This window comes from Nyctereutes procyonoides, unplaced genomic scaffold (genome assembly GCF_905146905.1).
Source record: "Nyctereutes procyonoides isolate TBG_1078 unplaced genomic scaffold, NYPRO_anot_genome, whole genome shotgun sequence".
NCBI classification, from domain to species: Eukaryota; Metazoa; Chordata; class Mammalia; order Carnivora; family Canidae; genus Nyctereutes; species Nyctereutes procyonoides.
The window spans coordinates 17,172,407-17,189,284 of record NW_026575035.1 but is presented as its reverse complement, the minus strand read 5'-3'; positions in this window follow the sequence as shown (position 1 = coordinate 17,189,284).

Sequence of the window (16,878 nt, the reverse complement as noted above, 5' to 3'; positions counted from 1 at the left end):
TTTCTTTGAACTTCCTCTTCTTTTACAGGGTCCCCCTTAATATTTCTTGCAGAATTGGTCTGGTGGTCACATATTCTTTCAGTTTCTGCCTATCTTGGAAGCTCTTTATCTCTCATTCTATTTTGAATGAGAGCCTTGCTGGATAGAGTATTCTTGGCTGCATGTTCTTCTCATTTAGGACCCTGAATATATATTGCCAGCCCTTTCTGGCCTTCCAGGTCTCCGTGGAGAGGTCTGCTGTTATTCTGATACTTCTCCCCATAAAGGTTATATATTTCTTGTCTCTTGCTACTTTAAGGATCTTCTCTTTATCTTTGGAATTTGCAAGTTTCACCACTAAATGTCGAGGTGTTGAGCGGTTTTTATTGATTTTAGGGGGGGATCTCTCTATCTCCTGGATCTGAACGCCTGTTTCCCTTCCCAAGTTAGGGGAGTTCTCAGCTATGATTTGTTCAAATACATATTCTGGACCTCTGTCCCTTTCGACGTCCTTGGGAACCCCAATTAAATGTAGATTTTTCCTCTGAGGCTGTCATTTATTTCCCTTAACCTATCCTCATGATCTTTTAATTGTTTTTCTCTTTTTTCCTCAGTTTCCTTCCTTGCCATCAACTTGTCTTCTATGTCATTCACTCGTTCTTCTACCTTGTTAACCCTCGTCGTTAGACCCTCCAGTTTGGATTGCATCTCATTTAATTAATTTTTAATTTCGGCCTGATTAGATCTAAATTCTGCAGTCATGAAGTCTCTTGAATCCTTTATGCCTTTTTCTAGAGCCACTAGTAGCTGTATAATAGTGCTTCTGAATTGGCTTTCTGACATTGAATTGTAATCCAGATTTTGTAACTCTGTGGGAGAGAGGACTGTTTCTGATTCTTTCTTTTGTGGTGAGTTTTTCCTTCTAGTCATTTTGCTCAGTGCAGAGTGGCCAAAAACAAGTTGTGCTGAAAAAGGAGAAAAAGAGAGGATAAAAAAGGGGAAAAAAAGAAAAAAAAAAAGAAAGAAAAAAGGGGGGGAAAAGAAAACAAAGAACAAGGGGGAGTATCCTCTGATTCTATATACTGTAGATCCCTCGACTTCCCCTGGAACTTTCCAGCGCTGCTTGATCAATAACTTGCTTTTCCCCTGTCCGTCTAGCTGGTCTTCTGGGGGAGGGGCGTGCTGTGCTGATTCTCAGGTGTGTGCACCTGGGGGAGCTGCCCAGCCCCCTGCCAGGTGCATGGCTCAGTGGGAGCTGTTTATCCTGTGAAGCCCCTGCTCAGTCCCAGGCACAGGGTGACACCAGGAGGAACAACAACAGTGGCAGCGGCCAGCTCTCCAGCCCTGGAGTCAGCTCCCACAGTAACTACCGCAGCTCCCAGTCTGCAGGGGCCTGGATGCTCCAGGGGTGGTGGCCTGGATCTGCTCAGCCCGGGGCCGCCCGGTGGCAGGACCGTCCTTGCTGTCTTATGCCCTCCAGGCCTCTGCCTGTCCCCAGGGGAGCGCCAGATCCTGGGCTGTGTCCCTGGTGCCCTGTGCTCCCGGGCCTGCGCTGCTGGGATCATGTCCGGGCTGCGCAGCCCCATCCGCAGAGCCGCCGCCTGGTCCGCCCCCCAGCTGCTCCCAAGGCTCCGCGGGGCAGGCGCTGCAGCCCTTTAGGGAGCTCGGCCGCGGGGTGTGGCACCTCTCCCCGGGGCGCAGGTGTCTGTTACGGTCCCAGGGAGGCTGAGGGCATCCCCGCCCTCCTGGGTTCTTGCTCTAACTCCCTGCGGGCCCCTTTCCCTCTGGGAAGGTTGGTGCAGCTCCTGCTTCTCCCGGACGGGGCTCTCCTGTCCTGGGGACCCTCACCCCGGCCTCAGCCTGGCTCCTCGCGGGGGCCCCTTCCCCTTGGATGCTTTTTTATTTTTATTTTTTTCCGTCTTCCTGCCTTGATAGAAGCGCGAACTCTTCTCACTGTAGCATTCCAGCTGGTCTGTCTTTAAATCTCAGGCCGAATTCATAGGTTTTGAGGATGATTTGAAAGTTATCTAGGTAAGTTGGTGGGAATAGGTGACTTGGGGACCCTACTCTTCTGCCATCTAGCCCCACTTCCGAAGATTTAGGTTAAGTCTAACAACTCAGCTACATGACTTTACTCAACAAAACACAGATGACGAAATCAGAGAAGACCTAATAATATATTCATGAATTGAGAGATCAATACAGTAAAGATGTCAATTCTCCCCAAATTGATACAGATGTGCATTGTAATTCCTACCACAATCTCGGCAAGAAATATTTTTTAGATATAGGCAAAATCATTCTAAAATTTATATGTAAATATATAGGTCCTAAAACAACTGAAACAAATCTTAAGAAAGAATATAGTAAAAATCATTCTATCTACTTTCAACAGTTATATAGGTACAATAACCATGAGTGTGGTGTTGGCAGAAGGATAGACCTACAGATCAGTGGAACTAAGTAGATCACATAAACACACAGATCAATAGAACAAAGTAAAGAATCCAGAAATAGACACGTACAAATATGCCCAATTGATCTGCAACTAAGATGCAAAAGCAATTACATGGAGACAAGATAGTCATGTAACAAATTGTTCTAGAACAATTGAATATCCATAGGCAAAAACAAAAACAACAGAAACAATAAACTTCAAATTATATTCAGATCGATGGAAAAATTAACTTAAATAAATCATGGATATCAATATAGAAATGCATTATTTAAAACTATAATACTTTTATCCAAAAGCTTTAGAGAAAATTTTTAGGATCTAGGTAAAGGGTTCTTAGGCTTGACATGAGAAGCATAATTCATGAAATAAAAAAATGGTAAGGTGGAATTTATCAAAAGCAAAAATTTTGATCTGCCACAGACCCTTTAAGAGGGTGAAAAGACAATCTACATACTCAGAGAAAACATTTGCAAGCCATATATCTCACAAAGGGTGAATGTCTAGAACATACAGAGAACTCTAAAATTCTAATGTAAAAACAAAACAATCCAGGTAGAAAAGGAGCAGAACAATTTAAGAGACATTTCACAAAACAGGGTATAAAAGTGACAGATATGCATGAAAAGATGTCCAATGTTAATTGATTATTAAAGAAGTATAAATTAAAATGACAATGTGATGTCACTATACATCTATCAGAGCCATCAAAATGAGAGATGGACAATGACACATGCTGTTGAGGATGCAGAAAACTGGATTACTTAGTAGTGTCAGCAGCAAGGTAAAATAGTATGGTTACTCTCATAAAGCTTTTGACTGTTTCTTAAAGAGCCAAACATGAGGGGCACCTGGGTGGCTCAGTGGTTGATCCTCTGCCTAGGCTCTGGGATGATCCCGGGGTCCTGGGATCGAGTCCCATATCGGGCTCCCTGTATGGAGCTTGTTTCTTCCTCTGCCTATGTCTCTGCCCTTCTCTGTGTCTCTCATGAATGAATAAACAAAATCTTAAAAAACAAACAAACAAACAAACATGGAACTTAACCACCATCGGACTCAGCAGTTCTACTCTTGAGCATTTATTCCAGAGAAGGAAAAATTTATGAATACAAAAAAGCTTGTACATAAATGCTTATGAGAGCTTTACTTGGAATATCCCAAACTGGAAACAACCCAAGTGTTCTTTGGCTGGTGAATGGTTAAACAACCTAGTTTATATGGAATATTACTCAGCAACAGAAAAGAATGAACTCCTGGTACCCACAAAACCTAGATGAATCCCCAGAAAACTATGCGGAGTGAAAAAGTCATTCCTGAATGGTTATATAATGTAGATTCCATTTATATAACGTTCCTTTTTATTAATATTTTTATTAATAACCATAAAATTTACCCATTTAAAGTGCACTATTCACAGAGTTGTACAAATATCACCCAAATCTGAGTTCAGAATATTTACACCACTCCAAAAAGAACCCCCTGCCAAACCCATTATTCATCACTCTTATCTCTTCTTTAAGGTCCTGGAAACCATGAATCTGCCTTCTGTCTTATGGATTTACCTCTCCTGGACATGTCATATCAATTGAATCATGTAATTGGTGGTCTTTTGTGAATGGTTTCTTTTACCTAGCATAGTGCTTTTTTAAAAAGATTTTATTTATTTATTCATAAGAGACACAGACAGAGAGGCAGAGACACAGGCAGAGGGAGAAGCAGGCTCCCTGCAGGGAGCCTGATGCAGGACTTGATCCTAGGATCCTGGGATCAAGACCTGAGCCAAAGGCAGATGCTCAACCATTGAGCCACCCAGGTGTCCCAGCATAGTGCTTTCAAGGTTCATCCATATTGTAACATGTATCAACACTTCATTTATTTTTATTCAAATAACACTACATTTTAGGAATATACTTCCCTTTGCTTATCCATGCATCAGTTGATGGACATTTGGGTTGTTTCCACTTTTTGGCTACTATAAATAAGTTCTATGAACATTTGTGTGTAAGTTTTTGTGTGGACGTATGATTTTGTTTCCCTTGAGTATATGACAAGGACTGGGGTTGCTTGTTCATATGGTAATTACATATTTCACTTTTTGAGGAACTGCCAAACTGTTTTTTCAAAGTGGCTGCACTGGGAATCCCTGGGTGGCTCAGAGGTTTAGCGCCTGCCTTCAGCCCAGGGTGTGATCCTGGAGACCCGGGATCGAGTCCCACATCAGGCTCCCTGCATGGAGCCTGTTTCTCTCTCTGCCTGTATCTCAGTCTCTCTGTCCTGTCTCTGTCTCTCTCTGTCTTTCATGAATAAATAAATAAAATCTTAAAAAAAATAAAAAAAAAAACCAAAGTGGCTGCACTGTTTCATAATACCACCAACAATGAGTTAGGGTTCTAATTTCTTTATTTTTTCATTGGTACTTGTTATTATCTTCTTGTTATAGCCACCCCAGTGGATGTGAAATGGTATCATATTGTGACTTTATTACGGATTTGCTCTTCTCTTTAACACTTCTACTCTGTTGCCAGGCTCACATGCATTTTTATCAAATGCCTCTTCTCATTCTCTTCTTATTCATCCTTGGAATCCTACCTGTCCTTCAATATTCATATAATATATTATTATATTCCTATAAAGCCTCTTCTCCTTGTCCTCATTTTTGGAAGCACGTCCTCTGACATTCTTTTTCCCTAAACTTTATCCACACGTTTCTTGGGACATTCACACCCACATACTATTCTTGTATATGTACAATAGACTGTGTGATTATAAGTTTTTAGAGAGCAAAATTTATTGTTTACTTGTTTTAGTTCTCTCGATAGTTATTAACAGCTGATCAGTAAAGAATGTAATAAATGATAATGCTCCCTGGCCCCCTCCCTGTTTCAACCCTCTGCAGAACATTTATTGTTGTCTAGTATTTTCTTACTGATTGTTTTGCTGAAGGGCTGAATGTGGACATGATTAGAGTAGGGACCTTGTCTTTTTGTCTTTTTCATTACCATGTCCTACTGGCTAGCATATCCTAAATGCTCAGTCAAAATATGTTAAGTGAATTGACAACTGAGTGAATGAATTTCACACCTATAGTTTCAGGAAGTATTGATAGTGCCTTCATACACTAAAAGAACTTTATTTGATGTTTATTTATTTTTATATTTAATTTTTAATAATAACTTTAATACATAAGATTCCCAAATTATCTGAGCTAGCATTCTTACATTCACAGGTTCCTAAATAATTATTTGGGAAATAATATGCAAATCTGAAGCCAGTAATTCTTCAAATATAAATGTCAATTTATCTATAGAAAGGTATAGCATTCTTCAAGATTAATTATTATAAAATATGGGCATTTTTAAAGATTTTGTACAGATGCTGAAGTTCAGGAGATTGGAAAACTCGGTAATTATCTACTAATGCTTCCTACTGCCTTATAAATTCTAACAGGATAATTACCAATATGCTCCATTATTATTATTCTCAAGGATACATGATGGACAAGAAATTTCTAGGCAATTATTCTTCTCTGGTCTGGTTAGAGGGTATGAGACAGATAAAAGGACCATTTAATCATGCAAGAAAAGCACCCATTTCCTGAAAAGCTCTGATAGACTTTTATCATGACCCTGAAAATCTAAAACTGCACTATAAGTGGAGAAATACAACTATTGCACGCTATTGACATGGCTGTAGAGATGATAAAGGGAAGAGATTTCTTGTAAGTCATTTGTTATAAAAGCTTAGGAAAAACAGAAGTTTCTACTTAAAATTTCCTCTTTATTGCTTGCTCATTTTCTTTCACTTGCTAAATTCACATTTAAATCATATCCATATGTTCTCAGTTTAAACTACAACCGTATTTCTAATCTCGTCCATTTCCTAGCTCAGAAAATGACTCCACATGACTTTCAGTGCCTCCTTTTTATGATCGCGTTTGATAGAGAGTACACACACCTCAAATGTGTGTTGAGCAGAAAAAGCTTAAAATGGCAAGGCACATTTCACACTTTCTATTGGCGCGTGGAATGATGGAGCTCTCAGCCTCTAAGCTCAGAAAGACTTGGGCTTGAATCCCAGCTCAGACAACACTAGCTATGTGTTCATGAGCTATCTATTCCAATACTGGTTGTCGATAATTGGAGGCAACAACAGCACCAATTTTAAAGGGCTGTGGGGAGATGGAACAAGATCATGCATTGAGGGGCCAACAACAACTCATGTGCCTTGCAGTGTGCTAAGCATTTTCTCTTCTTCTTCTTCTTTTTTTTTTTTTTGTTTATTCATAAGAGACACACACACAGAGAGACAGAGACCTAGGCAGAGGGAGAAGCAGGGACTGGATCCCAGGATTCCGGGATCACGACCTAGGCTGAAGGCAGAGGCTCAATCACTGAGCCACCCAGGCATCCCGTGTGCTAAGCATTTTCAATGTACTGTCTCACTTAATCCTCAGAATAGTCTTAGAAGATCAGTACTACTATTGTCCTCACTCTCAGATGAGGGAATGAAGGCACAGATGATTGACTGAGACATGGTAAGACCTCAATAAATACCACTTTTGTTGGTATATGTGAAGGACTTTTATGTATTACTTGACTAAAAATATGCTAACACTGAGTCAACCAACATTACATTAACTATTGGAGTGGGCTGAACATTTTATATCATTTTCTGAATTAATCTGCACATCTTCCCTCAGCAATGCTACCATTACTTTCATTCTACCAATGAACAAATTAAGGTTTAAAGAGGTTAAGTTATATGTCTGAGGGACTAGAGCCAGAAGGCCAAAAAGGCTAAGATACAAACCCAGCAGCCTGATTTCAAAGACTGCAAAGGTAATCTGGTTATTCTCTACTAGCTCCAGCCCTTTACCTAATAACCAGGTTATTTTTTTTTAAGATCATTTATTTATTTATTTGAGAGAGAGAGAGCACAAGCAGGGGCGGGGGGTGGAGGGAGAGGGAGAAGCAGGCTCTCTGTGGAGCAGGGAATCCACTGTGGGGCTCGACCCCAGGACCCCGAGATCAAGACCTGAGCCCAAGGCAGACACTTAACAGACCACCTAGGCATCCCTAATATCCAGGTTATTAAAGAAGGAAAAGGCAATGGCTTTGACAAAGAGGTAGGTTGTGGAATAAGAAGGAAAAGAACATTTAGAGTGACTTTAATTCAATTTACCAGGCACATATTAATCTAATTACACTATGTCAAGTACTTGGGGAATACAAAGGGATATGGTATTTAATTGACTCTAAGATGCCACCACTTGTAATATGGATCATTACTTTATTTTCAACTATGGAACAAGTGCCCAGGGTGAGAGACGAGTAATTGGAGACTCTACCTTAAGTTGAGACAAGGGCTATACACTGGATTTAAGAGTTAAAAAATAAGGGCACCTGGGTGGCTCAGTCAGTTAAGTGCCTGACTCTTGATTTCAGTTCAGGTCATGATTTTGGGGTCATAAGCTCGAGTCCCATGTTAGGCTCTGCACTCAGTGGGGAGTTGACTTGAAGATTCTCTCTGCCCTTCTCCAATGCATGCTCTCTCTCTCTCTCAAACAAATAAATAAATCTTAAAAAAAGAAAAGAAAAGAAAAACTACTTTACTCGACTTTAGAAAGAGAAAGCGAGAGAGAGAGAGAGAGAGAGAGAGAGAGAGAGAGAGAGAGAGAGAGGTGGGGGAAAGGCAGAGGGAGAGAGAAGGCGGGGGAGAGAAGCAGACTCCCTGCTGAGCGTGGAGCCAATGCAGGGCTTGCTCCCATGACCCTGAGATCATGACCTGAGCTGAAATCAAGAGCCAGAGGCTTAAATGACTGAGCCACTGAAGCGCCTCTAAATAACTAAATCTTTTTTTTTTTTTAAGGTGTAAACAAGAAATAAACCTGACAAGCAGAAAAGCACAAGGGAAGTTTCATGTTTTGATCTTGCCATTGCATGAGGGAAGGAAAAAAAAATCTTACCTGAAAAATGTAAAGCTGATACTCACTCATCTTTGTGGTCTAAATATACAACACAAATTTAATCTGAAGTGGTTTCAGATCAGTAGTTTCTGACAGAAGCAAACTCAAATACTCTCTACAAGAACATGCTGCAATTCAAACCTATGATGATTCGAATTGCCATTGATTGTAAAATGCATTCTGATTTCAGAGGTGCTAAAATGTGCAAAAATGCCTCTTAGAATAGATGAAAGAGGATGTGAACTGCACTTCCTGCTTTAAAAGTGTTTAGAGACATCTGATCTAATTACGATTAGCAAGATAAAGCACAAACAACAACACAAGTTAGTATATTAAAGTGTAAAATAAATGTTGCAGATGGGTAGGGAAATGAGAGTTCAAATTTGAGAAACTTCTGGGAAGAACAGTAATGTGGAAAGTCTTCATGGGAAGGTGGGACTCAATCTGGACCTTAATACCTGGGTTGGGTTTAGATGAGGAGAGAAGGGGGAGAGAAGACATATGAAATAAGGTGTGGAGTCAGATTAAATTAGACAATTTTAGATTGTAGAAAATGAGGAGTGGAATCCAGGTGGAATAGAGAGCCTGTATTGATCAGGTGAGTTTAGGAAGATGTTATAGAAGATGTACAGAAGATTTTTAAGAGAAGCCCAAGGTAAGGAATTAGGAATTAGGAAATGAGGGACGCCTGGGTGGCTCAATGGTTGAGCATCTGCCTTTGGCTTGAGTGATCCTGGAGTCCTGGGATTGAGTCCCGCATCGGGCTCCCTGTGTGGAGCCTGCTTATGTCTTTGCCTCTTTCTCTGTGTGTCACTCTTGAATAAATAAATTAAAATATTTTTTTAAAAATAGAAATTAGGAAATGATATTCAATTAAGTTAGCCACCCAATTGATCAGTTGCCCAACCAACAAACATTAAGTGGCTGCTACATGCCAGGGACTGTGCTGAGGACTAAGTATGAAATGATGAATAACACAGGGTCTCATCTTGTAAGTTATAATTGTTTGGTGGAACAGTCAAGTAAACAACTGGAATTATACCACAGGGTGTACTATCATATCAGCTGCAATTTACTGAGCAACCTTATTTCCCCCAAATACAAGTACTAGATAGGGAATGTTTATGTTATATAATTCTATATTAAAAGCAAAAATATACTTATTTTGGAGCTGAGATAACTGAGGCTTAGAGAGATGAAGGATTTCTACATACCCCTTCCTCATACCTAATTAAAATGGATTCCATTACTAATGATATACTCTCAAATAAACAAAATATGTAAAGCCCCAATCACAACATCTGAAAACTCTGAAGAACAATTTTGTAATTTCTTCATTATATCTTAGTATTCAGAAAAATGCACCAAGTGATCATGTTCTAAGTCTATTAGTATACCTTAACTCATACAAACCCTGGGGTAGAGTTGGCCAAAGTTGTTTTGGAAATTTAGCTGAGGTGTGGAAAAATAATAACCTAGTCTCTGAAGTCAGTTGTGAGTATCATGACTTTTATTAAACTACAGCCACATAATGTTGGAAAAAACACATTTACCCAGAGTTTCATGAAAGCTCTGGTATGGATCCAAATCCCTCCTATTACCACTTGTGTAGGATTGACATAGCTTGAGCCATTTCAAAAGGGAGTTGGAGTGGCCACTGTAGAGAGACTACCTCACTCATCTTTGTTTGAACTGGGCCAAAACATTTGGACTGGGCAAAATGGCAATTATTTTAAGCAACTGTTTGAGAAGTCAGCTGAACAGACATTCTGATCACAAGATGATAGATTTTCTGAAGATAAAATCAACAGTTACTCAATGTATAACCCAGAGGAGCATGTTAACACCCATAGGAAACTTGTTAGCATCCACAGAAACCCTTATTTTATCTTTTTTCAACTCATGTAATTGCCTCCTCCTCTTCCTCATAAAAACCCTTTGCTTTCACCCCACAAGTGGGAACACTATTTAGATATTTACCTGAATCTGTGCTCTCCAAATTGCAATTCTTTAAACCCCAATAAATGCTCATTTGCCTCTCATTGTGGCTCTTTATTTTCAGGCTGACACATTCAAGGCAGAAGTGTTCCTTACCTCACTGTTGGTGGCACAAGAACTGACGGCTCTTGGCAGCTCTTAGCTCTCTCTGGGGTTGTCTTACAAAAAGAGTCGCCTCACCCAAGATTATATCCCCTTCCCAAAAGATCTACCACCATTGTTCCAGTTCAGCAAAACTCTGAAGGGTCATCTCCTCTGTAGGATAACTGAATTTATTTCAACTTCTACACCAGTAGGCAGAAAAGGCTTCTCTCCCACCCCCCAAGATATCCACATCCTAATCCCCTGACCCTGTGAATAGGTTAGGTTCAAGAGAAAAGAGGAATTAAGGTTGCACATGGAATTAAGGTTGCTGATCAGTTGACTTCAAGATAAAGAGATTACCCTGGATTATCTGAGTGAGACTAAAATAATCACAGGGTCCTTAGAAGTGGGAGAGGAAAACGGGACACCAGAGTGATGCACTGTGAGAAAGATTCTGTTATTTTTGGATTTGAAGATGGAGGAAGGAGACAGGAACCAAGGAATGTGAGTGGTCTCTAGAAGCTGGAAAAAGGCAAGAAAATGGGTTGTCCCCTAGAGCCTCCAAAGGAGAACTCATCCTGGAAGACCTTTCTATCTTAGCTCAGTGAGACCTGTGTCAGACTTCTGTGGAACTCTAAGATAATACATTTGTGTTATTTTAAGCTACACAGTTCATGGTAATTTGTTATGGCAGTGATAAAAAACTAATATATTCTCCCTCTGATCAATTCTTCTCCCTTCTGTCCCTCAGAGGCATAGATTCTGAAAGCATTTTCCCATCAACTTCTTGCGGCAAATCCTCGCTCAAAGTCTTGTTCCCATGAGAGCTAAAACATTAACAAATACAGCTTTCTCCCATTTTTTCTACTTGAAGTATATAGATTCAGGTTCACCTAATCACTGCTGGCGCTGCTGAAACTAATATCTCAACTTAGAGGCACAAAATGGAGCTGTTTTATTTTCAAATTTGCCATTCGGATTGACTAGGTCAACCTAGGAGGGACCATGGTCAACAATGTGACTGGACAGGAGAAGGCTGACAAATGCTGTGAGTTTGGTGAATCAAAGACTTCTTCAGTGACACCAGGCAAGCTGCATGGGCTTAGGGTCACATATGGGAACATCTCTAAAGCAGCTTCGAGGAATCCAGTCCAGAAGACTGGTAAGCAGAAGATGGGGAACGAAAAGCCCAGTCAGTAAATTTCCCGTGTGAAGGTGCTGAGGCTGACAAGACATAGGCCATTAGTAAGTGTTAGGTCCCTATTTCTGTCCCCATGTGGATTTCTGAGAAATTCCTCTACTGTTTGGGAATTTTCTTTAGAGTATGTTTTCCACAGAGCAACAGGAAAGAGTATCTTTTGTTTGTGGGTACTTTAAAGCAAATAAAGCTATTATAGAAGGCGAAAGAAAAAAATGTCAAATTGTCTCCTTTCTAACTTAAAAACAAAAACCAAAATAACAAGGCCCTAAAGGGAAAACAAAATGTGCTCAGTGTTACCACCTGTCAGCACAACGTACGGTGTACAGTGAAAGAGGGGATGAAAGCCACCATTAGTGTCACAGTACTGGGGGACCTGTGAGACACAGGAAATGCATTAGGCACATAATGTGCTTATCTGAGCACTTCTCTTAAGATGTCACAAGGCTCTTTCACATCAGCCTGTATTTGAGGCTCACAGTTTTCTGAACAGAATCACCAGACACCAAAGGGACTACGGTGCAGACCTGACTTCATCCACGTTCTAAGACAGGGATAGTGGCCAGAAAAGGAGATTTCTCCATTTCTCTCTTTAACACTGTCAATTTCCTTCAAGCATTGTTTTACCTAATTTTCACAAATTTTGATATGCCGTGTTTTCATTTTCATCCGTTTAAAAATGTTTCCTAATTGGCCTGCTGATTTCGTTTTTGACCCATGGATTATTCATAAGGATATTGTTTAATTTGTGAATATTTGGGATTTTTCTGATATTCTTCTGTTACTAATTCCTAGTTTATTTCTGTTTTGTTCAGAAAACCTACTTTTTATGATTTCTCTCTTCCTAAACTTACGGAGACAACTTGGAGTTTCCAGAACAGTCTGTAAGTGAATATTCCACATGAACTTAAAGAGAATGTTTGTGGGTGTTTTATAATGTTAATTAGCCTCAGTTGGGTTTGTTGATCATTTTGTCCAGCTCTTCTTTATCCTTACTGGTTTCCTCTTGACTTACTTGTTCTATTAAGTACAGAGATAGTCGTTTATTTTATTTTTTATTTTTTATTTTTTATTGGTGTTCAATTCGCCAACTTACAGAATAAGACCCAGTGCTCATCCCGTCAAGTGCCCCCCTCAGTGCTCGTCACCCAGTCACCCCCACCCCCCGCCCTCCTCCCCCTCCACCACCCCTCGTTCGTTTCCCAGAGCTAGGAGTCTTTATGTTCTGTCTCCCTTCCTGATATTTCCCACACATTTCTTCTCCCTTCCCTTATATTCCCTTTCACTATTATTTATATTCCCCAAATGAATGAGAACATACACTGTTTGTCCTTCTCCGATTGACTTACTTCACTCAGCATAATACCCTCCAGTTCCATCCACGTTGAAGCAAATGGTGGGTATTTGTCGTTTCTAATGGCTGAGGAATATTCCATTGTATACATAGACCACATCTTCTTTATCCATTCATCTTTCCATGGACACCAAGGCTCCTTCCACAGTTTGGCTATTGTGGACATGGCTGCTAGAAACATCGGGGTGCAGGTGTCCTGGCGTTTCATTGCATCTGAATCTTTGGGGTAAATCCCCAACAGTGCAATCGCTGGGTCGTAGGGCAGGTCTATTTTTAACTCTTTGAGGAACCTCCACACAGTTTTCCAGAGAGGCTGCACCAGTTCACATTCCCACCAACAGTGCAGGAGGGTTCCCTTTTCAACGCATCCTCTCCAACATTTGTGGTTTCCTGCCTTGTTAATTTTCCCCATTCTCACTGGTGTGAGGTGGTATCTCATTGTGGTTTTGATTTGTATTTCCCTGATGGCCAGTGATGCGGAGCATTTTCTCATGTGCATGTTGGCCATGTCTATGTCTTCCTCTGTGAGATTTCTCTTCATGTCTTGTGCCCATTTCATGACTGGATTGTTTGTTTCTTTGCTGTTGAGTTTAAAAAGTTCTTTATAGATCTTGGAAACTAGCCCTTTATCTGATATGTCATTTGCAAATATCTTCTCCCATTCCGTAGGTTGTCTTGTAGTTTTGTTGACTGTATCATTTGCTGTGCAAAAGCTTCTTATTTGATGAAGTCCCAATAGTTCATTTTTGCTTTTGTTTCTTTTACCTTCGTGGATGTATCTTGCAAGAAGTTACTGTGGCCAAGTTCAAAAAGGGTGTTGCCTGTGTTCTCCTCTAGGATTTTGATGGAATCTTGTCTCACATTTAGATCTTTCATCCATTTTGAGTTTATCTTTGTGTCTGGTGCAAGAGAGTGGTCTAGTTTCATTCTTCTGCATGTGGATGTCCAATTTTCCCAGCACCATTTATTGAAGAGACTGTCTTTCTTCCAGTGGATAGTCGTTCCTCCTTTATCGAATATTAGTTGACCATAAAGTTCAGGGTCCACTTCTGGGTTCTCTATTCTGTTCCATTGATCTATGTGTAAGTACAGAGATAGTCATATTGAAACTTCCAGGTATAAGTGTGGATAGGTCTACTTTAATTTGAGTTTTTATTTCATGTGTTTTGAAACACTATTATTGGTGGCACGCATATTTAGGAATGCTGTGTGCTTTATAGACATTATCCCTTTTTTATTAGGAAATATACTGGGGTATTTTTACCTAATAATATTCCTTGCTCTGAAATCAGCTTTGTATTATATTAATGAATGGCAATCCAGCCACTAAACCATTTCTGTTAGTGTAATTATTATTATGCTTGATTTTAAATTTATCACCTCACTATTTTTTTCTTTTTGTTGTTCTTTTTCCCATGATTCCTGCCATCTTGTGATTTAATTAATTTTTTAGGGCAGCCCAGGTGGCTCAGAGGTTTAGCACAGCCTTCAGCCCAGGGTGTGATCCTGGAGCCCCGGGATCGAGTCCCACATCGAGCTCCTGCATGGATCCTGCTTCTCCCTCTGCCTGTGTCTCTGCCTCTCTCTCTGTCTCTCATGAATAAATAAATAAATCTTTTAAAAATATTTATTTGAGAGAAAGACAGAGATAGTAACAGAGCTAGCGAGAGAGAGCATGAGCAGGTAGGAGAGGGAGAAGCAGACTCCCCAGTGAGTAGGGAACCCTGGGACCATGACCTGAGCTGAAGGTAGATGGTTAACCAACTGAGCCACCTAGCTGCCCCTAATTGAATATTTTTATGATTTTTTTTACCTCCATAGTCAGCCTATTAGCAAGGCCTCTTTCTTTTATTGTGATTGTTCTAATATTAAAATTTTTTTTCAATTATAGTGTCTTCAAACAATACCATACTACTTTATTATACTACTCCACAGTCTACTTCCATTACCTTATTTGTTAATTACCTTGCTTCTACATTTTACTTATAAATCAGAAAAAAAATAGTCATTATTTTTGCTTTAAATGGTTTTCTATCTCAAAAAGAAGTTCTAAAGGTAAGAAAGATCAGGTAAGATACATCTTTCATATTTATCCAAATAATTTCCAATTTTAATGTCTCTCATGACTTTCTATAGACAGTGCCATTTTCTTTCTTCTTGTCATATATTCTTTAACATCTCTGGTGTTAAAAGTCCAAGGTGATGAATTTTCTAAGCTTTTCTATATCTTAAAATTTTTTTATTTATTTATTTATGATAGTCACACACACAGAGAGAGAGAGAGAGAGAGAGAGGCAGAGACACAGGCAGAGGGAGAAGCAGGCTCCATGCACCGGGAGCCCGACGTGGGATTCAATCCGGGGTCTCCAGGATCGCGCCCTGGGCCAAAGGCAGGCGCCAAACCGCTGCACCACCCAGGGATCCCGCTTTTCTATATCTTAAAAGTCTTACTGGCTTTCATCATTTTGAAAGATATTTTTGTTCTCTGTGCCTTTGTGTCTTTTAATCTGTGTGTGTTTGTGTGTGTGCGTGTGTGTGTGTGTGTTTCAATGTTTTATAAAGATTGTGCTATGTTATCTTTTGGCTTGCAGAGTTTCTGACAATGACAGTGTAGAAAAGAAAAAAAAAAGAAACCTGTAGTCATCCTGATGTGTCTTTATACATCATGTTTTTCCTACAGCTGATCTAAAATTTTGTTTTTTTTTTTTTTATTACTGATCCAGCAATTTGATTATAACTTGGTTTGGTTTTCTTTATTTTTATTCTACTTGTTTTGGTTTGATTATTTTGCATTTCTTGGGTCAATAGGTTTACAGTCTTCATGAAAACTGTTACATTTTCAGCTATTATCGCTTCAAATATTTCTCTGAACATACCCCTACCCTCAACTTTTTCCCTCCTTCTTGAACAGTCAATCCAATTACACATATATTAGATTATGTGATATTGTAACACAGGCCAATTTTTAAAATATTTTTCTGTTTGCTTCATTTTGGATAACTCCTATTGCTATATCTTTATGTTCGCTGATCATTTCTTCAACTGTGTCTAACATGATATTACTCTCCACATTTCAAATATTATATTTTTCATCTGTAGAGGTTCAATTTTGGGCTTTTAATAGAAGTTTTAAAAAGATTTCTTTTCTCATACTGTTCATGTTTAACTCTTTTTTGAAAACATGTGGACCATATTTTTAATAGCTGTTTTCACGTCCTCATTTAATTCCATCATCTTGGTCACTTCCAGGTCTTTTTGTATTGGTTATTTTTACTGGATCATATTTCCTGCTTCTTTGTATGTTAGGAAATTTTTAATTGAATTCTGTACATTGTGAACTTGCCACATTTTTGCATGATAGATTTTGTTGTGTTCCCATAAAGAGTGTTAAATTTGTTGTTTTTCCAGGCTGTTATTTGTGGTCGGTTTGGTCCTTTGTGTTTTTTGTTTGTTTGTTTGTTTTGTTTTGTTTTTCCTCTCAGAACGGTTTGGTCCTTTGAAAGCATGCTTTTAGGCTTTGTTAAGGTGGACTCAGAGTACTCTTTAGTTGAGGGCTAATTTAGCCCCACTATTAATGTAATTCTTTTCTGAGGATACTTTCAGAAATACTTCACTCTAGGTAGTAAGAAAACAATGGTTTCCAGCTTTGTGTGAGCTCTCAGAATTGTCCACATTACTGCTTTGTATTGGTTCTTTGCTCAGGCTCAGATGTGAACCAAAGCTTCTATGGGAATTCTCTCTACAGATCTCTGGGATCTCTCTCTGTTTCTCTGTCTCTGTCTCTGTTTCTCTCTCTCCCTCTCTCTCTCTCTCTCTGTCTGTCTCTTAGCTTCCTCTTTTCTAAT